Consider the following 25,776-nt stretch of genomic DNA (forward strand, 5'->3'; position numbering starts at 1 on the left):
AACCATAGGTGTGATCTATCAACCACATCATTGGGAGCATAAACATTAATGATCCCAATGGAATGATTATCAATTGATAGTGGAACCCATACAGTGCGCTACACGGGATCAAAACCGTGAGAAATAATTGTAGAGAGCCAATGAGGAGAAATGAGTGTAGAAACTCCACCCCAAACAACTTCATGTGGGGAGGAAAAAATAAGGCTATCCGACCAGATAACACTGCATGCAATAGTGAGCATGAAACCAACAATTTTGACTTCCTGAAGGCATAGAACATCCAAGCCTACAACACGTTGACGAACATCTTGAACATAATACTTTCTAGTGAGGTCTTTGAGACCTCAAATGTTCCATGATATGTAATTCATAAAAAAACTTTCATATCATCCTCATCCCCAAGGGAGGAGAAGCTATTGTGCAACAAATTTGAACTAAGATCAGGAAAAGAGTCCCCACCAAAAATAACTCATCATTTTTTCTGAACCACCATCTGCAATCTCAACACACCTAGAAGGGTCGTGAGGATGATGCAGAGAGTGTGGAACAAAAATTATAGATGCAACTTGAGGAATGCGCAACCAAGAGGGTCGAGCAATGCCCTCAGAAGATTCCTTCCCCTACTAGTCAGGGTTTGAAACCAAAGTGAGTGACGTAGAGACCACCTAGGTAAACAGTGTCTACATAGGAGGTTTTGTCATGGGCTAGGAACTAGAGTCAATGAGAGTGTTTTGGGCGGAAGCGACATAGTTTTTTCTTTTGTGAACTACAATGGTCAATTCATCCTTCTTAGCTCCCTCCACAGGTCGAGAGTCGGACTCCTTAACAGGGGATTTAATTTTTAGAATAGCCAAGGGACAATCTTGGATCTTGTGTTCCTCTGACTGGCATTGATAACAAGTTTTGGGAAAGTTCAAATAAAGAACCTTCTAGGTGAAGGTATTGCCTCCCACTTGGATATCAACAGTTTCTTTCAAGTTGCATGAAAGGTTGATCTCAATGCAAACCCTCTTTTGAGGGTGAGCGTTAAAAAAATAGTTTGGCTCAAGGCAAATAATTTTGCCAACAAATTGAGCAATGGTTTGCATGAAAGGCCAAAAAGGAAAAGGAAGACCAGGGAACTCAACCCAGACTGAGACTCACAACTTTTTGTCATCTGAGATAGAAAAGTCATGAGACTAGAGCTGAAAAACTAGGAGGGAAGACTGAATGGTCCATGGCCCATGAGAGAGGATAGCCTCAACATGGAAAGGGTTCGAAAAGAAAAACAAAAAGAAACCCTTCGTGAGACTTTGGATGCCATCAAGCTAGAGTCCATGAGGAGAACAAGGTTTGGTGACCCAATCACAAAGCATGATTTCAGGAGGGATCCTACCCACAAAATAGCCTATCAAAGTGCATTTTTCAAGCCACTCACAGGCATTATCAAAATATGGAATAGGAAACACAACATTAGGTGAGCACATACCTCATGAAACACTTTCTGAACAAATTTGCGAGGGCTCTTATTTTGGGGAGCCATGAGGGTCTGTCCCAACAACTCCAACACCAACATCAACCATTGAGCTAAAGTTGGTCAGAGCCATAATAAACACAAAAATACCATAGTAAAAACAGTCTGAAGCAAGCAATATGTAATACACAACCTCAAACACTAGCAGAGCTCATTCTCCCATCCTAAGTAAGCAATTTTCAAAACTCTATGGAAAATTAATTTCAAAACAAAATTGTGGAAAACTAATATCAAAATACAACATGAAATAAGTCAGTCGTCATCAAGCCACATCCAATTAAAATGAGTTATGCATATGAAGAAGTTCTAAATATAAGTAATTGGGAAAATGCACTTAAAATTATACAAATCCATATACAGACCAAAGAGAGATTATCTCTTAGAGATTTTTTAGGTATATGAAGCCAAATGTTAGAACCATCTAACCTACAAGATTTACATTATATGAAGAAAAAAAAGCTTTGAAGTTTCAGATGCAATAAGAAAAGATAGATAGATGGAAAGAGAAAATTTAGCTCATACACTTGAAATGAATACAAACTACACTGACCTGATCAATTGAGATGAGAAGAAAATATAGCAAAACTCAAGGTTTAGCAAATTTGTTCTATCCATGTTTTCATGGATTGAGGTCCACATCTATGTTTTGCATACACGTCTACTAAGCCACTAGCTACTATAATATCTAACAAAAACCTTTAACCTCTACCGATCCACTAACAACTATAACATCCAGCAAAAACTATGATTAACCAAAAATAAACAAAAGAAAAATTGTTCTCACACAATCTTGATCAAACAAAAAGAAAATTGTTCTACCACTTTTTTGGCTGGAACTTCATTGTTCCTAGAACTCTTGTTTTATATATATACATATATATCTACATATATATATATATATATATATATATATATACATACATATATATATATATATATACATATACATATATGTATACATATACATATATGTATATGTATACATATATATATACATATATATATATACACATATGTATATATATATATGTATACATATACATATATATACATATATACATACATATGTATATATATATATATATATATATATGTATGCATATATATATATGTATATATGTATATATATATACATATATACATGTATATACATATATATATCCTTTTAGGATATTATGATACACTATGATGTCAATTCCTTCAGTGGTTGTACTAAAAAATATTATGAGCCCACTAGTTTTAAAGTACAAAGAGATAATATAACACCTTAGTATAAATGTGTTTTGTTTTTAATATATATTAACTTTTTAAAATTATGTTATAAAGTTGGTGTCAACTAGGTAGGTATTGAGTAAGAAAAAGTATCTATCCTTCATACCCACATTCATTGGTGTTATTGGCTTTTCCTTCAATACTTGGATCTGTATAGGATGAAATGGCTAGTATCCTCTTTTAGGCTACAAACTTTTGTATTATCTTTTAGGCTACAGAATTTTCAACTCCAATTAATAGCTAAAGAAAACCCAATCATTACATAGTCAATAATCTCATAAAGATGGCAAACATGTGCAAATATCAATCTATAAACAGTTTGAAAAACTTGACTATTTAGATCCAAAGTTAAAGCCTAGTGTCCCAAGAATTTGTATATGAGAATTGAAGGAAAGTCTAGCAAAATTCCACTTCTTAGAATCCATTCATGATCTTAGAACCCTTAACAACCCCAAGAATTTTCTACATGTTTTATGCTTTAATTTTAAGCAAATTCTTACTTCACATACTCTATTTTAGATTGTTCAAGTGGAAGCTTGCTCAGGGATACCATTTTGAGGAAAAATAAATAACACATATTATTATGATTTAAAGTTCAAGCCATGTATGATTAAAACAAGCCCCATATAGAGAAATTCTACTCAACCCTCCTTTCAAAGAATTCTGTCAATGTTATACATCTCGCACAAGGTTATTTTTACCCTAGTTTAATACCACCCACTATTGCAACTTCCCATTTACAATTTTCTCATACTAATTATTGTTTAGTAAGTCATTGTATCGTTAGTTGTTTAAATTTTGATGGGTTTGAGATCTTTGCATCTTGTTGCTGAACTCATGCATCTATGTGAAGTTTTTGTGTTTCCTAGTACTTTAAGATTATATGAGGTAGCTGATTGGAAGGTCTGATAGTATGCTTGTCACTAATTGTTTCCAACATTCCCCATTTTTAGGTTATGGTTGAATATCAAATGCTTGAAAAGATTCTTTTGTTTGTTTTGCTAAATATTTACTAGATTTCTATCCAAGATTCAGAGAGCTCCATAGTTCTAGGGTCTACTCAAATTCTAGGAGGCCATATTGCAGTCAGTATGGTTGAGTAGATTTGCAAAATGTTGAGAGTTGTATGGCCATTTATTGTATGTCATTTTCATTTATAATTAATGTCTTTCTTATTTTTAAGTTTTTGACCTTTAAATAGGTATGGCTTATATGGTGGTTAGATGCCAATTTGAAAATTTCTTTCTATTATTTAAGGAGAATAAATATAGTTTTGTTTTCACACAATATAATGTTGCACCTATGGACTTAAAATATTTTAGATTGTACAAATAGATTACTAAGCTCCCAAACCTTTGTACTTGGGCCTTTAAGAAAAAAAGAATTACATCATGTCCATCATGTTCAGCTCAATTTGTTAAAAGTGTCTACTCATTGCCTTCACTATTGCTGGTGCACACCCTTAGTTGTTAACATATATATAACAATGTTCTTTCCGCTGCCATACTAGAATTCGGGATAGTGACAAGGAGAGCACAATAATGTATACATATGAGATAAAAGGTCCCAACACCCCACCATAGTCTGGGTTGTGTGCACTTTAGTGAAATTCATTGTTGGGTGATTTCCTATTTCTAAAGTATAGTAAAGTATCACACAAAACTCTTTTCTTTATCACTGTAAAAATTTGGGCAAATCAACCTAGACTTGCATGTTTCTGGGCAACCTTTTTGCTAATATGATGGTTATTTGTCACAACACTCCCTTATCACTTTTGGATTTAAAATACAATTCTATTATATTTTTGGATAAGCTATTTAAATGATTGAACGAATATTATAAAAGAATAAAATAATAATACACACGCACACACACACATGGAAAATAGACATTATTTTTATTTATCTAATTTCCACTTCCAATTATGACACATATAGTAGGAAGAATAAGAAGCTTCTAGAGGATTCTCCACCACCTTGCATGTAACTCCCCCACTAAGTTTAATCAATTTGCATGAAGTCCAAAATTGGGAAAGAATCTCCTTTTTAATTAAATTTTCTAGATAGTGGAATGGAGGGGAAATTTCCTATAAAATTATATGCAAGTTTCAAAGAAGGGAGTTGATTATGTTTTGAAGAAAATTTCTTAAGTTTTAGAAGTAGATCTTCTTTGGTAGTCTTTTTTTTGGTTGCAGGAATTTTTAAGTTGTTGTTGAAGGATTTCCCTCAAGTTGCAAGGAAGAATCAAAAGGATAACCAGTGGATTCAACATCAAGTTTGATAAACCAGGTTCTCTCCTTGTTATTTCACATTTACTTATGAGGAATTCGTATTATCAATAGTTATAGATCTTCCTTTATATAAAGAAATTCTTTTATTAGATTTTAAATCTTTCATTTGAGGATAAATAATAATGATAATGCTTTCATAGTTATTTATTTATTTTATTTCCCTTAAGAAAATATGCACAAGATCATACTTTTTTGTTTTTTTTCTTTTTCCAAAGATTTTAGCAAAAAGAAAATCATATTCTTTTATTTGTTTAAAATCTCTCTCTTTCTAAGATTAAAATTCTGCCTGTGTGATTTGAATCTTTATTTCTTCCCTTTAATCCATCTCTCTGGTTTTTCGAATGGAATTCTGAATCTCATTCTTAAATCTCTTTGTGATTATTCTAAATCTTTCTATGATTATTAATTAGATAAATCTCCCTGTGAGTTGAACAAAGACCTCTCTGTGAATATTGGTTGAATAAAATCCTCCTGTGAATACTGGAAACGAATACTAGAAATAAACAATTCCCCTGTGAAATCTAGAAATAAACTTCCTCCCTGTGAATGTTGGAATAAGCTCTCTCTCTCTCTCTCTCTCTCTCTCTCTCTCTCTCTCTCTCTCTCTCTCTCTCTCTCTCTCTCTCTCTCTCTCTCTCTTTGTGTGTAAATGTTACCCTCCTATTTATTGTAAAATCAATCTAAAACAATTATTTGATCATTTATTTTATCCATGTTCTTATAAATAAATTCTCTTTTGTTTTTATATATCATTAAGTAAGGGAATATGAAATCATGTATATATATATATATATATATATATATATATATTAAGTTTATTTCAAATGTTAATATATATTAATGTTGCATTATAATTAAATTAAATTTATTTCAAAGGTAAAATATATTAATGTTGCATTATAATTATTTTAAATTTATTTCAAATGTTAAAATAATTTAATGTTGCATATAGCACAGTCTTCGAATGTTGACAGAGGCGTACAGGAGCGACGATTATTATAACCACCAAAGGGGGCAGTGGTACCCCCCACTACCCCTGTGGTCACTATCATGGTAGTGGCCGCAAGGGAGTGGAGGGGCCCACGGTGTCCCCTCAACCCTGTGGGCCTGCGCATGCAGGACTGTAGGGGTGATGGGACCCGTGGTCCCCACTCCCCCTCTATTTATTATTAAACCCGAGCAATTCGCCTTTTTGTTTTATATTTGGTTTTTTTTTTTGATATAAATGTATAAAATGCAAATTAATATATAAATTGCTATTTAGAAATTGTTAGTTATTTAGATATTGATGAATAAATTGCAAATTAGAAATTGTTAAATTTTTTTTCTTTTTTTTTTTCCTTAGTATAAACTTCAAATTATTAAATTTAAATTAGAAAATTTTATAAATATTGGGGATTATTGAGTAGTAAATTCATGATTTATTTTATACTTGTAAATTATTTATGTTATAATTAGAATCATTCGATCTATTAAGACCCATTGGGACACTTAGTTGGCATTAAGCAAATAATTCACATTAATATGATTTGAATCAAATGCCTAAACTTAATCGCTATTTTTGGATTGCTTAATCATACAAATTACTTATAGATTAATTACATTTATTGACATTTTCATGCAAGTACACATGTAATTATTAATATGCAAGTTTCATGATGGTCATTGTTATGCAAGTTATATTTCAAGTAGTTATTTCAATTAATTAAATTTTGCGCGTTCAATTAGTAGTTGTTTTCAAGTATGATGTTTTCATAGCTCGTAGTTAGAAAACTAAATAAAGGAAGACGGAAACCAAAATATAGTTGCGTTCAGTATATACGGTGCCTCTGGGTCATGCTTACAAGTAATGCCATCGTGTTGAACTACTGCACTTAGCACCTAATAAAGTTACATCAACGACATCTATGGCATCGTCCCTATAAATCATCAGGGAGGAATAAGGGACACTTGGAAGTTAAAATCCAAGGGGCGGGTAATCCCTCTTGGACCGATAATCTAATAAGATAATTTTTAAATGATTTTACATCTATTGAGATAAACCATAGTAAATCCCCTTTAGGGTTGGTTAAGTAAAATGCTTTTATGAAATTGATTTTAATCTTGAAGAGATATTGGTGATTGACAATTTGGTTAAGGGTGACGCTCATGATAGGTGTTAGGATGTACTTGTTAGGCCATAAACAATAGGCCATCTTGAGCCTTTGTTTAAGTGTTACCATCGTGGGTAGCAACCACAAAGAAACTATCTAGAACATTGACCCTAGAAAGGGTTGCGTACCCACTAATCAATTTACATCAAACCATAGAGTAGAAAATAGAACTACATACTTTACGCCTTGATCCTGTGCCGAAGCGGGTATGTAGGCAGTCTTGGGATGGAGTTGTCCCTCATACTCAAGCATTTGTGGGTGGGGTCTAGGCTTGGTAAAAGAAAGATTGAGTAAGAATCCTATTTTGAAAGATGAGATAATTAAATTGGAAAAAGTGATTCAATGCATACTCGGAAGGAATCCCGTATGGATTCGCTTGACTTCCCAAGGCTTTAAGCCAAATTTCGAGGTGAAATTCAAGCTTGTATTATGTTGTTTAATTACTCCTAAGGACGGTGACCTCGGTGCACTTCTGTTAGAAGAGTGTAGTACTTAGTGAGTGGCTCAAGACCTGAATGGTCCCAATGATTCTAAGTCTTTGGCTAGAGCACCTCCTATCCTGATTGGATAGATGCCTACCCTATATGGGTAGATGCCTATCCCGTATGGATAAATGCCTAACTCGTATGGCTAGATGCTCATCCTGGATGGATGAATGCCTAATCCAAATGGATGGATGCCCAGAGTATGCAATTGAATCAAACATAATGATTAAATTAAACACACAAAAAAAAAAGAACGGTCAATTTTGTTGAGTTAATTATGGTGGGTTACTACATTATTTACTAAATCCAAAATTCAAATTGGTCATTTAGCAAAACTATAGAAAAAGGGTCTTGGAGAGGGGTGACAGTAAGGATCCATTTTAATATTAGTGAAATTTTGATAAACAAGTTTACCTTATAGATTTATGCATGGATACAACTGTGTATTGGTTTTTGTTCCAAACTTTTCATCTCTTTTTGAAACCCCTCTTGAGGAAATTAATAGATGAAATACATGTGTTTTTGGATTGCTTCCAATATAACAATATAGCAATATTCAATCAGTAAAATTAATAGGGTCAATTGTTAGTCCAAGGTAGCCTTCTAACAAACCTAACCAACATAACATCTTGTAATGCATAAATGTGACTTTTGAAATTATTTGATTAATGGAACACTAAGATTCTTGACTCAAGTCATTCAGGGATCATCAAGGCCATGATCACTCTGTAGAATGATATGCAAATATGCAAATATGCAAATGCCAATTGTGAAGTTCAAATTTGATGATGTAGCTATTGATATGGTCTATGCCAGCATTGGTCTTCATAACATCCTACAGGTAACAAATACTCTTTAGTAATGCATTAAGTTTGATTTAGTGTATTTGTAGAAAAAGAGTATTTTGGATTAGAAAACGATGTTAAGCATCAATGTATACAAAAATACAGAAGTGATTAAACGGATGGTCAAATCAAAACATGGAGGTAAAAGTGATACTTTTAAAGGCTCTATATGATGTAGTGCTCCTGAACTCTTATCACTAAATTGTTAATGATAGATCATTGAGTTCACAATATGGATTTAAAACTATACGTAGTTAATTTTAAAAATAATTTAAATATGGATTTAAAACAATACGTAGTTTATTTTAGAAATAATTTCTTGTTTACTATATGAATTATGGAAAATTAATTTCAAAACATAAATTGTGCAACAAGAAATAAGCCAGCCATCATTAAGCCACATCCAGTGAAAATGAGTTATGCATATGAAGGAGTTCTAAATATAAGTAATTGGGCAAATGCACTTAAAAGAATACAAATCCATATACAGACCAAAGAGAGATTATCTCTTAGAAAGTTTTTAGGCATATGCAAATGACATATGAAGCCAAATGTTAGAATCATCTCACCTACAGGATTTACATTATATGAAGAAAAAAAAAAGCTTTGAAGTTTCAGATGCAATGAGAAACGATATAAGAAAAGAGAAATTTCTATTTAGCTCATACACTTGGAATGAATACAAACTGCACTGACCTGATCAATTGAGATGAGAAGAAATTATAGCAAAACTCAAGGTTTAGCAATTTTTTTCTATCCATGTTTTCATGGATTGAGGCCCCCGTCTATGTTTTGCATACATGTCTTGTCATAACCCTCTTTTTGGACCTTGATATGACTTGCTATTAATATTGTTGTTGTTATTATTATTTTTATTATTATTACTACTACTACTACTACTACTACTACTACTACTACTACTACTATTATAATATTAATTTTATGAGTAATGTTAGAAAGAAAAGATAAATTGAAATGAGGTTGAAGTTTTTAAATAAAAAGGAATTTAAGTGGTGACACACACATGAGGTCATAATTTATTTGAAAATTGCTTATTTTCTCAATATCCTAATTGAGCACATGGTGTATGAGAAATAAGAAGATTCTAGAAAAGAAATTTAAAATTTAAAATATTAAAGAATAAATATTATATTTAGCAAATATATGACATGAGAGTTACAAAATTATTCTATGACAAGAATAATTCTATTCATGGCATTTTTATGACAAAGGAGTTACAAAATGCATTTTTGGAGGAGAAGTCAAATTTGAATTTTGAATGCATGGTCAAATGTAACCCCCACTATGACAACAATCATTTTTGCATGAAATTAATTTAGAAATTATTTATTTTCTCAATATGCTATTTAGCACATGTTGTAGGAGGAAATGAGAAGGTTCTAGAAGAGAATTTCAAATTTAATTTTTGTATGTAACCCCCACTATGACAATTAATCATTTTGCATGAAATTATTTTGGGAAAAGAATATGGAAATCAATTAATTTATTTTGTAGTGGGAAAATGACCCTCTTTTCTATATATTGAGTTCTAAATTTTTGAAAAAGGGAATTCATTGTTTTTTGGATGATAATTTTTGAAAAAGGGAAAATGACTCTCTTTTCTTATGAATTTATTTTCAATACCATATTAGTTGTATGAGAAATTTTGTAGATGTGTTGCAGGATTTTGGAGAAGATCGTTACAAAGCTTCAAGGAAGAATTGAAGGAGGTCAACAAGATTCTTCATTCAAATCCAGGTTCCCCTCTTGCACATTCATTGCTTGCTTTTTCTTTTCAAAGAAAATCTTCTTCTTGTCTCTTTCAAAATTTTGCACATAAGAAAATTTGTATTTTAATTTAATTTTTTAAAAGAAATCTCTTTTATCCATTTTAGATTTTTGCAAGGAAATCTTTTTCAGTTTTTGTTGATTGACTTAATCAAATACATGTAATAAATTGCTTTTCTATCCAAAAAAGAAAACAGAAAAAAATATTTTTATTTATTTATTTCTACATGTAGCAAATAAATTGGTTAATTGATTTCTTTCAAAATATGCATTTACAAATTCGAATATTGTTTAATCTGTTATCTTTTCCTCAATCAACTTTCTTTATTTTACAAAAAAATCATATTTTTTTAGAATGGAATATATATATTAGAATAACTTGAACAAAAATAAATCTATTGCCAAAGTAATCTAAAATCAGAATAAAGAAATAAAAATAGAAATATATTCATCTCTATGTATGTTAGATAAATACCCATCTCTCTGGATTTTAGGAAAACATTCATCTCTCTGCATTATTATTATTTTTTTTTTGATAAAAGTGGACAAGCCACTAAACTTATATTTTATTAATTTCAAATTTTGAAAATACAAAATAGGTTCAAAGGGCATACCGACAGGAAAGAACCTACAAGAAAACCTTTGGTTGTGGCCCAAAAACGAAAAAGAGAATTTAAAACCCCACAAACCCAATTACATATCTGATTTTGATCACCCTCCCATTACATAGCTTACCAGGATATACCTGTCATTATCCAAAAAAACCCCATAAAACAATTACATACTTGATATTGAACACCCTCCCATTACATGGTTTTTTGAAGATACATATCAATATCCATATGAACAAAAAAAATTTATGGGTAAACTGTAGAGGAGATATACAGCCACACGGCTTCCAAGCTTGCCAAAAATATATATCAACCGATCAGAACCATAATATCCATAAGGCACGTAGGAATCCACCCGCTATTTCTCACAAATAACAGTTCTGCTTGCCAAAAAAGGAAGGAGACAAATGAAAACATAGCCCTGCTCAAGAGCCCATGGACAAAAAACCTTCTACGCTCAAATACAAAAAACCCAAGAACATGATGTCAAGGAATTGAGAACCATGAGCTAGGCCCTTCTAATGGTGGAGAGGAAGGAGGCACCATCTATATAGGAGAAACCCAGACTGGCAAAGATCTAACATTTGGCATTAATTCTAAAAGAAAATGAATTCCTGCAAATATATTAACCACTGCAACCAAACAATCTGGTGATACATGATCTAAAAGGGCTACCAAATCAAATAATGTATCATCATATAAGTTAGATATCAAACCATTCCTTAAAATTGAAAGGATTTCCCCATGCCAACCGGAAGATAAAAGCTAAGAATGAGAAATAAAACCAGCATAATCAAAATCACCAAATTCAAAATGGTAATTAGAGAGTGCATTGTCCAAATCAACAGTAGTGTAGAAATGGGAGTTGAAATATGTATCAAATATTGCCCTAACCATAGTAGTATCCAGAAGCACATCCATACATACAGTGAAAAACCAAGATGCAATATCAGCAAGGAAACAACCTGAGTTATCCGCAAGCCATCTCTTTCCCAAAACTTTGCGGAAAGCTAGAGAAAAATCCACCGAATGAATTTGAAACAAATGCCCAAGCTTTTCATCATCCAAGACAAAAGAGTCTTGGAAATCATAATGTTTGCGAGGCACTAGAATGTGGTAACCCACTGATTCCATCAAAAAAGATAATGTCAATCCTAGAGAGCAGAGGAGAATAAAAGGCCACAATGACATCATACAAAAGTAAATAACCACAAAAGCCCAGCACACTCAAAAACTCGGCACAAACTAAAAGAAAATACAAAACAGAAACAATGCTGCCACCTTAATAAAAAATGATGACAATATCCATGCGAAGCACAGAGCCAGCCAAGCCAATTAATAAACCAAGATATCCACATGAACAAGATCAATCAAGAGACCTCAAAAATCTACCACATAATGGACATGAAGTAAACAAAACCATGCAATCAACAAGGGAGAAACAATAATGAACATTCAAGGAAAGATTTCACTCATGCGAAAAACCTCCCCTGTACACCAAAAACCCGCAACCAATACTCTCAATAAAGATGACCTGTACGAAGACTGAGATAAAATAGAAATGCAGTCATGACATTGCATTCCTAAAATTAATTGTCCAGCCATTGTACATGAACAAACTTTTTGCCAATGAGTAAGAATAGAAAACTCTTAAAGTGGCAACAAAGAATAAAGCATGATAAGAAACAACTTCCACACACCATAAATTCCAACCAGATTGAAGAAAAAAGGCCCGAGCCCTACCTGTGATTACCCACAAGCATGCAGATATAATGAAGTAATGTCCCAAAGTAAGACACCACCACATTAAACTTTATGTCTGAATGTGACCAACATATAAGGCACAAGGATGTACTTCTGAACTAGAAAGGCATTTGCAAACATTAGAACAAGCATCCATAATCCACCAAATAACCCATAGCACCCAGGATATACACCCCCCCCCATCTACTCGAACCAGTTATACTTACACACCATATGTAAACAAACAATAATTTACACATGTGTTGATAAAAAAACTAGACCAAGAGAAGGATGATGTATAAATCTCAAGCACATAAGAGAAAAAACCAATGATGAAAATTAATTTCAAGACCATACAATTAAACCGAATAGAAAGATTGTTACCATATCAATAACAAACTGTTAACAAAAAAAACCACCTGAAAAAAATCCTCTCCAATCCTCCAAAAATACACACATTAACATCTAACCCAAGTACAGAATTGTATAAATACTCCAAATGCAGATAGAAATAAAAGACTCCTATCAACACATAAAGAACAGATACATGTTGAACTGAGGAGAGGATAATATGTATATTTTAGTAAGAAATGAAGATAATGAATCAGAGTTTTAAAATGTACTGCCACCTAAAAATTACTTCCCCATTCCTTAAGAAATACACACATTAACATCTAACCCAAAACAAAAGTGTAAAACTACACCATATATAAAATAGAAGTAAAAGCCTCCTATCAACACATGACACACATATACAAACTAATCTGAGAAGAGGATAATATATATACTTCAATAAGAAATGAAGATAATAACTCAAAAAAGATGATCTTGATCTTTGGGATGTGGCATATACCTGTGGAGGACATCTTGAGGAATGTCACCAATTTCTACATTCTTATGAAAAGCAGCTGAGTCAATAGCCAAATTAGCTAGGAAATCTGCCAGTTTATTAACTCTCGATAATAATGAGATAATATATAGGTATCAAAAAAGGATAATTTCTCCAAGATGTGATCAATTAGGTACTTCAAATGCCAACAATTACTTTTGTAGTTCAACACACTTTGAATAACAACCATTGAATCCCCTTGGATGGAAAGGTGTTCGATCCCAAGGGAAATAGCCATATCAATCCCAAGTGACAAAGCTTGACATTCAGCAAAGTTGTTTGAGTGAAACCCAAGGGCATGACATTGAGTAGTTATTAGGACTGTATTATTGTCAAGAATGGCCATACCAGCCCCAGTCAGACCCAGATTCCCCCTAGAAGCACCATCAAAATGGAGTTTAAAATGACCCAGAGGAGGAGGAACCCAGCTAGCCATAATTCTCTTATTTTTAAAAGTTGACTCCTTTGCAACTGACCCATGAGAGGGATGCTAGATAGAGATTTCCATGTCCTAGTGATCATGCCATCCCAATGGGAAAAAGATGTCAGATGATATAAATTCTTGTGAATATATGACAAGGCCACCTCCGAGATAGAAGCCTCTATCTTGACTAAGATATCAGAGAGTGACATGAATGATTTTTTAAAGATCCTTTTATTTCTCTCTAACCATATGTTCTAAACAATAATCGATGGAGCTATGATCCAAAGGTAGGCATAAAAAGAAGAGGAAAACAAAAAAAGGCCAAGCTCTGAAGTGAGAGAGGAGGTCCCCACTAGTGGCAAAAGCTAGACCTAACTTCTCAAAAAACCAATTCCAACATCGAGGAGCAAAATCACAATGAAGGAAAAGATGGGATGACAATTCCAATTTCTGATTACAGAGAACACAAGGGAAAACAACAAATAAACCCATCCTATCTAGTCTCATCCTGGTAAGAACCCTATCTTGAACAACAAGTCAAGCAAATGCTCTAGCCTTCGACAAACATGCAGGGTGCCAGAATAATTTGTAAGGCCAAGAAGAGAGATCCTTGGCCGGCATAAGGGAATTGTATCCATCTTTCACTGAGTAATTTCCAAATGAATTCTTAGTCCAAATCAGCTCATCATCAAGCTTAGATAGAATGATAATTCTATCTCTAAGAATAGAATAAAAATTTGCTTTAAGACTAGGGCTAACAGGAAGAAACTCAATCGATTTCCATTGAGCCATCACAATATGTCCATCATGAACTACAGTAAAATAGTCTGATAAATAGACCCCCCATTTATCCAGAAGTATAGATTTCAAGGGGGAACAATCCCTAATAGAGTCCATAGGGAAATGACCATTCCAAGTATCATCCCAAAATCTAACTTTCGAACCATTATGCACAACCCAAGAAAGATGCGGCAGCAAGACACTTCTACATTTTCCCATGAAATTCCAAATAGCCGACCCCTTAGGTAGAGTCAAGGCTTGAAAAATAGACTCCCTAGATCCATTAGAAAGATACTTAGTGAACATGATTCTGGCCCAAAGGGAGGTTGGATTATCATACAATTTCCACACTAATTTGGCCCCCAAGGCCAAATTTTGATTTTCCAAGATACGAATTCCAGACCCCCCAAGTTCTTTAGGAAGACAAACCTTATCCCAAGCTAACAAAGGGATCCTATATTTCCCATCCCTCTTTTTATTCCAAAGAAAAATCCTCAGAGTATCCTTTAAACTGACAATAACACCCTTTGGAGCTTTGAGAATTGACATTAAGTAAGTAGGCACCACATTCAAAACTGACTTAATCAACATAATTTTCCCCGCCATGGTGAGCCATTTGTGGTTCCAAGCCAAGATTTTCTTAGACACCCTTGAAACTATTTTATCCCAAGAATTAACCTTAACCTTATTAGTAAAAAAAGGAACACCTAGATAAGTGCAAGGGAGATCCCCAAGTTGGAAACCCCAAAACTTTTGAAGCTTATCCTGGAGCAGGGAGTGATTATTTAAGAAACAAATCTTAGATTTTTCCTTGTTGACCTTCTGACTCGAAAAAGCTACATAACTCTTAATCACTTGATCAATAACTCAAGCCTCCTTCAAGGTTGCACAACCAAATAAGAGGGTGTCATCAGCAAAAAGGCAATGGGAGATCCTCTAATCAAAATTCTGAATTTTGATACCCTTCCATGAACCACTTTCACGCACTGAGCCAATTGCTCGACTCAGAGCTTCAGCTAGTAAGATAAATAAAAAAGGTGAGAGTGGGTCCCCTTGCCTTAATCCCCTAGAAGAATGGAAGAAACCACAAGGGGACCCATTGATAAGAACCGAGAATCTTGCCGAGGAAATGCAAGCCATAATCCATTTTATCCAAGCCATGGAGAAGCCCAACCTTGATAGGACAATTTTTAAAGCATTCAATTCAACCCTATCATAGGCTTTCATCATGTCTAACATAAGAATCATTGCAGGGTATTTCTGGGTAGAGATCAAATGTAAGACCTCATGAGCAACTATAGCCCCTTCAGGAGTTTCCCTTTGAGGAAAAAATCCTCCTTGCTCAAGGGAAATTATTCTTGGTAAAAGCTTAGCCAACCTCATAGCAATTACTTTGAAAAATATCTTATAAATGGTGTTACATAAAGCTATAGGATGAAAAATCTGTGAAGGTTTTAGGGTCATCCTTTTTAGGTAAAATGACAATTAAGGTAGTGTTCATTTCTTTAAGGATAGACCTATTTCTCCTCGCTTCCTCTAAATCCAAAAGGACATCTTGACCCACAAACTCCCAACATTTTTGGAAAAACAAAGGAGTAAAACCATTAGGCCTAGAAGCCTTATCCAGATTCATTGCAAAAACAGCCCCCCGAACCTCTTCTATTGAGAAAGGAGACATTAACATTCTATTATCCTCAGGAGAGACAAGAGAGGGAATAAGAGACAAGATATTGTTAGAAACATCAATATTCTTAGAAGAAAGAAGATTCTTAAAACTTAACCACTTCCTTGGAGATATCCCCATCCTCAGAAAGAATATTCCCCTGACAATCCTAAATACGAGAGATCCTACTCCTGACCCTTTTCATTTTAGTACTAGAATGGAAATTTTTTGTATTCTTATCACCATCAGCTAGCCATAACTCCCGAGGATTTTGTCTCCAATAAACCTCCTCTAGCCAAGATTTCTTCTAATTCACTCCTAAGAGACCTGAGTTCATCTAGTACCTTAGATCCTGAACCATGCCGCAAGACATGCCTATTGAGGACCTCTAACATATCTAAAACCCTTTGTTTTTCTTCAAAAATATTCTTGAAATGAAGGGAGTTCCATCCCCTAATATTTTTTTTAAGAAAGTAATATTTTTGACCAACTGGAACATTCTAGAACCCCTAAAGAATGGAGCCTCTCCCCACCATTGTCTCGGGAGGGGAAGAAAAGAGGGATCCCTAAACCACATTGGCTCAAGCTTTAAAGGAAGCTTGTGGTCAGGTCTATCCCATACAATAGTCAGAGAGACCGGAAAATGATTCGACCCAGACAAGGGAAGAATGGAAGAGAAAAACTCAATGTCTAAATCGAACAAATTAGATGAGAGTAAAAATCTATCCAATCTTTTCGCAATCTGAGAGAAATTTTTCCTCATATTTGTCCATGTGAATAGACCATTATTGGGCTTGCAATCAAAAAGAGATATGTCAACAATGAATGCATTAAAATCATCCATAGACTTCTTGTTTGGGTAAATCCCTCCTGATTTTTCACTAAAATCCAAGATGGCATTGAAGTCTCCCCCAAAGATGAAAAAAGAATTCCTAAGGGGGGATGACACCCTAAACAGCTCTTACCAAAGATTGTATTTAGCCAAGCTACCTGAGGGGGTATAAATGTTAAACACCCATACTTTAAAACTAGAAGCTCTGAATGAGACTAAAGACAACATCCAGTTAGGCTCAGATGCAACTAATTTTACATCAACTACAAAATCATTCCATAATAGAGCCAAGCCTCCTGAGGCCCCAACAGCTAGACAAGATAAAAACTTCCACTTTTTCCAAGAAGAAAATACAAAATCTAAGTTTTCCAATGAAAGTTTAGTCTCCTGAAGAAAACCTAGATCCCACTTAACCAAATCTAACTGAGACTTGATCAAGCATCTCTTGTGAGGGGCATTTAAGCCCCTAACATTCCATGAAATAATCTTCATTGGACTCAAAGGGAGGTCAACCCTCCCCTCTTTTCACTAATGGGAGAAGAACAATTCTCCCCAAAGCTTTTATGTAAGCTTCTCTTGACCATAGCAAACCTAGTAACCGGAGGACTAATAACACTTTTTTATTTATTTAAAGGATCCACTACCTTTTCCATTCCCAAAGGTTAAAATAGCATCCTTCTTGAACCCAAGGGAGGACAACAAAACTTGTTGAACACCCGCATCAATTTCCAACTGAGTTTTACGACTCTTTGGAGGTCTACCCCTGCCTAGGGACTATATAGTGTTAGGGAAATTCAGTTGAATCTGAGTAATAGAAGATTTAATGGGCATTTTAACTAGAGATGACTGATGAGACAAGGTCACTTCCTGAAGAACCACTCTTTTTGGGTCATCTCGAGAAGTGTTAATAGGGGCCTCAGAAGGAAATAAGGAAGGAGAAACTGACAAACTCTTATGAATTAAATCCAGGTTATTCCCAATAGAGCACACAACCTTTTCTGAGACCTCTTCTTCCACAAAATCCAAGTTGGATTTAAACAACTACTCAACTTGCTGAGTCGTGTGATCATCTGGAGAAATATACAGAGACTCAGGCATATCACACTCCCTAATAGGCTCATTATGTAGTAGCTCTTTGTCTTGCTGAATTAAGGCATCTTCATCATGTTTAATAGTGGTGGACGCAACCAGAGCAATCACCCCAGTTTCTATAATAGGACCAGACAAATGATCTAAAGAATTAAGGACCCCATCCCCTAAGCTACCACCAAACCCCTCCTTCTGAATAGGGCAAACAAGGGAATCTTGTAATGGAGGAAGATCCGATTGGTTACCCAGATTAGGAATGTCATTTTTAACATGACCAACAGACAACCCGACCTGAGATAAGGTGTTCACCTCACTTTCAAGAACAACAGTGGTAGATTTCCTATTAAGATGAGAGGTATTGTGAAGGTCCTCCTTGAAATGTCAGACAGACCCAACTAAGACCTGAGGAGAATATTTAGCAGAAGTATTATGATTAATTTGAGTGGCATTGTTAAGGTCATCCTTGAATTGATGAACATACCCCTCCAAGACTTGAGAGGAGTCTTTAGCAGGAGTAGGATTAAATGAAGCATTCCGATCTACCTCATTGTTTAAACTAGCTTTTACATTTCGAAAGTCAAAAAATAGAGGAGCATCCACAATTATCAGATTTTGACATAGATCATCCATCATCTTCATAATAGGTTGCTTCCAAATGTCATCTTTTGATTTAATATTACAAGAAATTGGGCATACTGAAGATGGGGAAATCAAATTACATATTTTTACCGGAGCCTTCCCTTTCTCAAGAACAGATTTAGATGTCAAAAAACACCCAAAATTATCCCCTATAGATTTCAGCACCTCTAGATCTATGAATTCAAATGGAAGCTGAGGCAAGCCAAACCAAACAGGAAGAGATTTAGATTTGACCCATTCTGGCACAAAAAAGGGTTTCCAAGCAGAAACCCTAAGTAAAACATTACCAAACCAATTAAATGAATTTGAAAGAACATCATCCTTGCAATGTGGGGATTCAAAAACCAAAACACAAGAATTGGAAGATAATAGCTGAAAACAAATCAAAGCAGGCCAACGTTTACGTAATTTGGAATGTAATTTAGATAAGTTGGTCAGAGGACCCCAGATTTCCCCTAAAATAGCCATAGAATGCAACTTGGAAGCCCTATCAGCCACAACAGAACTAGAAAAATCTTGCCTTGATTAATAAATTAGTAAATTTCCCTTCAAATATATATTATATAAACATATATATCAAATTTATTTAAAATCATATTAAATTTATGTTCTAAATTTGTTTGTAGATTTAAGTTTATTATTATATTATTTAAAGATTTTGAGTCAATTATTTGAAAAAAAAATCATATATATATATATATATATTTTGAGTTAGGAATTGTTTTATTAAAATTGAATTATACTTTAGAGTTTGTAATTAAATTTTATGTGTTTTATTTAAAATTAAAAATGTTTTAGAATATTGAAAGTTATTTTGAATGAATAAAATTAATAAGCTTATAGTTCTTTGAAATTTAATTATGCACTTGGTGATAAAAAAATCATTTAGGATTAGTTTATAATTATAAATTTTAATAATTGAAAATTAATCAAATTTAGTGATGGATTTATTTATTGAGGTCTATTTAATGAAAAGTGGTTTTATTTATTGATATCAATTTTAAAATGATTAATGAGACCTATTTATAATCTAACCTTATTAAAATTAATGGAAATATGTTTAAAATGTCATCTCTAGTTTTAGGAATTAGATTATTAAAATATTAAAGGAAAATTTAAGCAAAAAGAGTCTAACCCATATTAATGGATACCTTATTGGAGTTTTATTATGGAAAATTAAGTTGCAAATTTGAACTCATTTTAAATTCTAAAGAGTTAGTATCTCCTCAATGATGGGAAAAGAGTCCATTGGGTTTTGAAAAGATAAATATTGCATAAGGCAAAAGGGTCAATTAACACTTGAGAATTTCAATAGATAATCGAGCATTAAGAGATCTATCATCTTGAATTAATCCTTCTTAGGATGTAGATATAATAGTTAAATCTCCTTATTAAACAAATTAGTTTGACTTAGGAAAAATGAAGCAAGGAAAATGTTATTGCACCAATGATACACTTATTCCATGGTTTTGGATCTTTTCATCAAATAATTAAATCCTAATAGTAAGTGGGTTCCCTCAAGACATTCAATACATTTCAAATATTTAAGTCCAATAGTAAGTGGGTTCCCTCAATACATTGAATACATTTCAAATATTTAATTTCTTTAATTATTGGATTTCAAAACTATCTTTTGTATATTTCAATTAGTACAAGTATCAAATGTTAAAGGAATTTACCTAGCAAGTAAATGTGTTTAGATTCATTGTAACACTTTTAGGTATTTCAGCAATATGAGTTAATGTTAGACAAAGTTTTGCCTCAATTCGAAAGGTTGATTATTTGATTTGATTCTTTATTAGATTCCAAGATATGAGTATATAAGGCACTGTGGATAGTCACTTCTTTTAATAGTTAAAATCATTTACCTTCTAGCTAAAAGAAACATAAAACTCGTAAAAAGGAAAAGTTACACTTAATAATACAAGTAATTAGTAAGGATAAATTTAGTTAACATTAAAATTAGAGGTAAATTGCATAGTTAAATATTCATATGGTAATAGAATTAATTAGGATGCAAAGAGAGTTTATTCAAAACCGAAATTATTTTAGAAAATGAGTTTCAAGAAACCTATTCCATGATCACTTAGAAAATTAAATAACAATTCTAATTTAGGGTAATTTAAGGAGCAAACATTAGCTCACTTTGAAGTATTTGAAATTGATAAATTTATTATTTGTAGAATGTATCCAACAATAAAGTTAACGTTACTTCAAGTGGAAGGAGTAATTAGTTATCACTTTATAATCTTGCAAAGATATTAGTTCAAAAGCAACTAGAAGTTTATTGATTAGAATTGTTTATTAGGATACTTAGTATTATTTACTTGGTTAGCTAGCAAGTGTTTATACTCTTGTCTAATCTCTTTTTCAAACAATCAGTAACTAAGAATAATGTGGTTAGTTTGATGCTTATTGTTGAATAGTTGTTTCCTTTTCCCTTCAACAAGTGAGTATTAAATTCATTTCCAAAGTATAATTATTTGATAACTTAAATTCTATTTCAAGCAATTTAGTACCTTTCAAGTATTAGGATTCACATTTAAAGTACTGTTATCATTTGCAGATGAAATTTGTATTACTTGATATGGAAGAATTAGTTGGAATTATTATTAAGTAATTTTCACTTCAAACAAGTAGGTGTTAAAATTCATTTCCAAATTCTTGCTATTCAATCATTTAATTTTCTTTTAAGCAAATAAGTAGTAGGATTCATACTTATTGTGTAATGGCTTGTCCCAAAACAATTATATCTTGCAAGTATTTCAAATCATTTTCATAAGTTATCTTTGGAAGTATCATGGTTTCCAAGCAATTAGTAATTTCATATATTTAGTTCAAGTTTTTGAATTTTTAATTTATCATAACTTTTCTTAGGAGAAAATACTATTCCATGTAGTCACTTTGTTTATGTTCCTTTCAATTACATAAAATTCATACTATAGTTTTTAAATTCAAGTGATAATTCCTTGCATATAATAGTTTCTTTTTCATAATTGTATATTGCTTCATTTAAGATTCATGAGTTCAAAGTTAAATTCCTAGTTAGATAACTAAACAAGAGGAGTTGAAACCAAAAAATAGCGGTGTTCGGTATCTATGGTGCCTCTAGGTCACACTTATGGGTAATGTCGTTGTGTTGAACTGCTGCACTTAATGCCTAATAAAGCTACAATAACAGCATCTGTGGCATCGTCCCTCTAAATCATCGGGGAGAAATAAGGGTCATTTGGAAGTTAAAATCCAAGGGGTGGGTAGTCCCCTTTGGATCGATAATCTAAAAAGATTAATTTTTAAATAAATTTACATCCGATCAGTTGAACTTTAGATGTGTGTGAAGATCTTGAAATTTTATTTTATCTTGATGATTTCAACGGATGATAATGGATTAAGGGTGATGTATTTAATAGAAAATAGGGCTTAGTTTTTTTAGGACACAAGTAGAAGGCCACCTTAAGCCTTATTACTATAGAGCTATCATCGTGAGTAGCAACCACAGAGAAACTATTTGGGACATTGACCCTAGAAAGGGTTGCATACCCACCAAATAGTTTACATTAAACCATAGTTAGAAACTAGAACTACATACTTTACGCCTTGATCTTGTGCCGAAATGGGTATGTAGGTAGTCTAGGGATGGAGTTGTCCCTTGTACTCAGGCGTTCGGGGATGGGGGTTAGGATTTGGTTATCGGTGAGTAGTTGGTTTTTGAAGCTCCTTGATATTTTAATCAAATGGTGCAAATAATAATTGAAATGTTAAAATTAATTCAATGCATACTCAGACGGGATCCCATATGGATTCGCTTGACTTCCCAAGGCTTTAGATCAAAATTTGAGGTAGAACTCAAGCTTGTTTATGGAATTATTTTTATACTCCTAAGGATAGTGACCTCGGTGCACTCCTAGTAGGGGAGTGTAGTTTTTAGAGAGTGGCTCAGGACCTGGATGGTCCCGATGAGTCTAAAGTCTCTGGCCAGAGCATATCCTATTCTTATTAATAGATGCCTACCCCGTTTGGGTAGATGCGTATCCCAGATTGGATAGATGAAACCTTCTGTCCCATATGGACAGATACCTAACCCGTATGATTAGATTCCTAGTCTCGTATGGATAGATGCCTAACCTATATGGTTATATGCCCATCCCAATTGGATGGATGCCTATCTCGTTTGGATAGATGTACTTGAGTATGTGATTAAATAAAATAAAAAAAGAAAAATTAAGAATAAGAAATCAATATTTTTTTATATAAAAAAAAATCAGTTGAGTTTTTGGATTAAGTAAGTGGGTTATTATACGTCTACCAAGCCACTAGCAACTATAATATCTAGCAAAAACCTTTAACCCCCACCAATCCACTAATTTTAAGAATTAAGTATTTGATTACTACATCTTCAAGGAAGGTGGTCTATCTTTTCATGTAGCCATTGGGTGTGTTATGTTTTGCATGATTCCTTTTACAAAGAGATACATTTACATAATAATATCACTATAATATCACTATCATGAGATAAATAGAGAAAAAAGAATTTGTATGCACTCACTAGAATTTATACCAAAATAGAATAGTTCTTAGCAGCATCATAAACAAAACTAGATTGATATCACAAACTTTAATTTAAGATAATAGAGTAGAAACCTCAAAGAGTAAGAAATCCTTGAAGAATGTACAAGTACTAAGGCTAAAATTTTGTTTGTACTTTCAATAGTAGAATATTTAATTCAATATCAACCTCTTAATATCTTCTTAGAATCTTAAGGTAGTAACCTTATAACTTATGCTTGTAAGTTTTGTTTATAACAATGAAACATTTTATTTGTGATTTAAGTTGTAAATCCAAAATTCCTAAGGTTGGATAGTCTCCTAGATTCAAAGAGTGTTTAACATGAGAAAATTACAACTAAATATATATTCAAGTCATGCAACAGAAAGCAAATTATTGAGGTTAGTAATATCTCCTTCAGTTTTCATTCTAAAAAAATATATATATGTATCCCTAAGGTGCTAAATTATAATATACTTATACATGTTGACCAATTACCTTGCTAAAACCTATACCTACTATATTTTGAATCCTTATTTTGGTTCACATAGACCTAATTGTTGATTTTAAAATATAAGATTCTACATCTTTATACATTTAAAAAGCTCTATTGTTTGACATGTTCTAAAATATGGATTACATAGAAATAGAAGGTGGAAGGAAAGCATACTTAAAATGTGTGTAATGGTTAATTTTTTTTAAATATTTCAAGGTGATAGGATAGGAAACAAGTTATAGATTGGTTGATATATTTGTTTGGGCATAAAGTGTAAAGTATGGAGTTAATATTAAATATGTAACAATTTAAACCAAATCAGATATATTTAAAAGGTGTAGTGTCATGAGTTGCATCCTTATGTAGTTCCCACTCATTTGGGGTTCACTTTGGTGGTTCTTAAACTATTAAGCATAGAAATTAAGGTTTTAAAATGGGCATACCAACAATAGTATCTTTAAAAATACATTGGGTTCTTTACATGAATTATATTTTGTGCCAAAAGAGTAGTTGTCAAGTGGTGAAGCCATTGGGTTCTTACTTTAGAGGTCATGGTCCCAATTTGCGTAGATGGGATTTTAAGGTTAGAGGAGATGGAGGTCCACATGAAAATAAACTCTTATCACACAACTCTTCCAAAAAGGCAATCTTTAAAATCCTTCTTTATTGTGAATTAATTGAAGCAATGGTTGTATGAAGCTTGGTTTTGGTTTGTTTTATTTAAAAAGAATTCTACAGTATAAGGGTTTCATAAAAATTCGTGCAAATTCTATCCATTTTTTCTCACCAGCATCAATTGTAGTAGGGCATAGGGTTTCATAAAAATTCGTGCAAATTCTATCCATTTTTTCTCACTAGCATCAATGATAGTAGGGCATAGTCTATGCAAAATAATGATATAAGTTACTCGTCATGATCCTAGTGCATTTTTTTAAAAATCTTAAGACGTTCGAAAATAATTTTTTTATTTTAGCTATAAAATATTGTCTAGTCCTAAAAATTAAATATTTTAGATCCATTTTTTTGTTTACTATGAATTGATTGAAGCAACACTTGTATAGTGTTTGGTTTTGGGTTGCAGCAGGGTTTTGTAAATTTTTGTTGTAAACTCTGCCTAGTTTTCCTCTTCAATATCATAATAATGTCAATTGCTTATAAATTGGATTGAACTAATATTGTCAATTACTTATTGTGAATTCTAATGGTTTGCATTCTAAAAAGGTAGAGAAGATTTTGTATTTAAAATATTATTGATGTATTCTAGAGAGCTTCAATGAAACTTCCACATTTGTAAACCAAAAGCTTAAATATTTTATATAATGATAGTTGGCTAACAATTGTAGATAATAAAAACTGCAAAGATTAAAAGTAAAATAACTTGTAGGAAATCCATTTATTGTTTCTTATATAGTTTTCACATTCTTTTATTATTTTATATATATAAGTGTAACCATTGCACCTCTGTTTGATACAAGTACTACTATTATGAATACATTATTTTCATTCACACATTATTTTAATAAAAATAAATGAATTTAAAGAGATAGTAAGCACTAATATAATTTCTCTTGATGAAATGTCCTTTCCAAATTATTAAATTTATTGTTTAAGATCCTCTTGATCGAGGGCAATGAAAGGCACTAGAAAAGACTCACTTTTGATGTGTCTAATTTAGGCATTTCAAACTTTCAAAAACTACACCTCCTAAGAAGTTATAA

The sequence above is a fragment of the Cryptomeria japonica genome, chromosome 7 (genome assembly GCF_030272615.1).
Source record: "Cryptomeria japonica chromosome 7, Sugi_1.0, whole genome shotgun sequence".
Taxonomy (NCBI): Eukaryota; Viridiplantae; Streptophyta; class Pinopsida; order Cupressales; family Cupressaceae; genus Cryptomeria; species Cryptomeria japonica.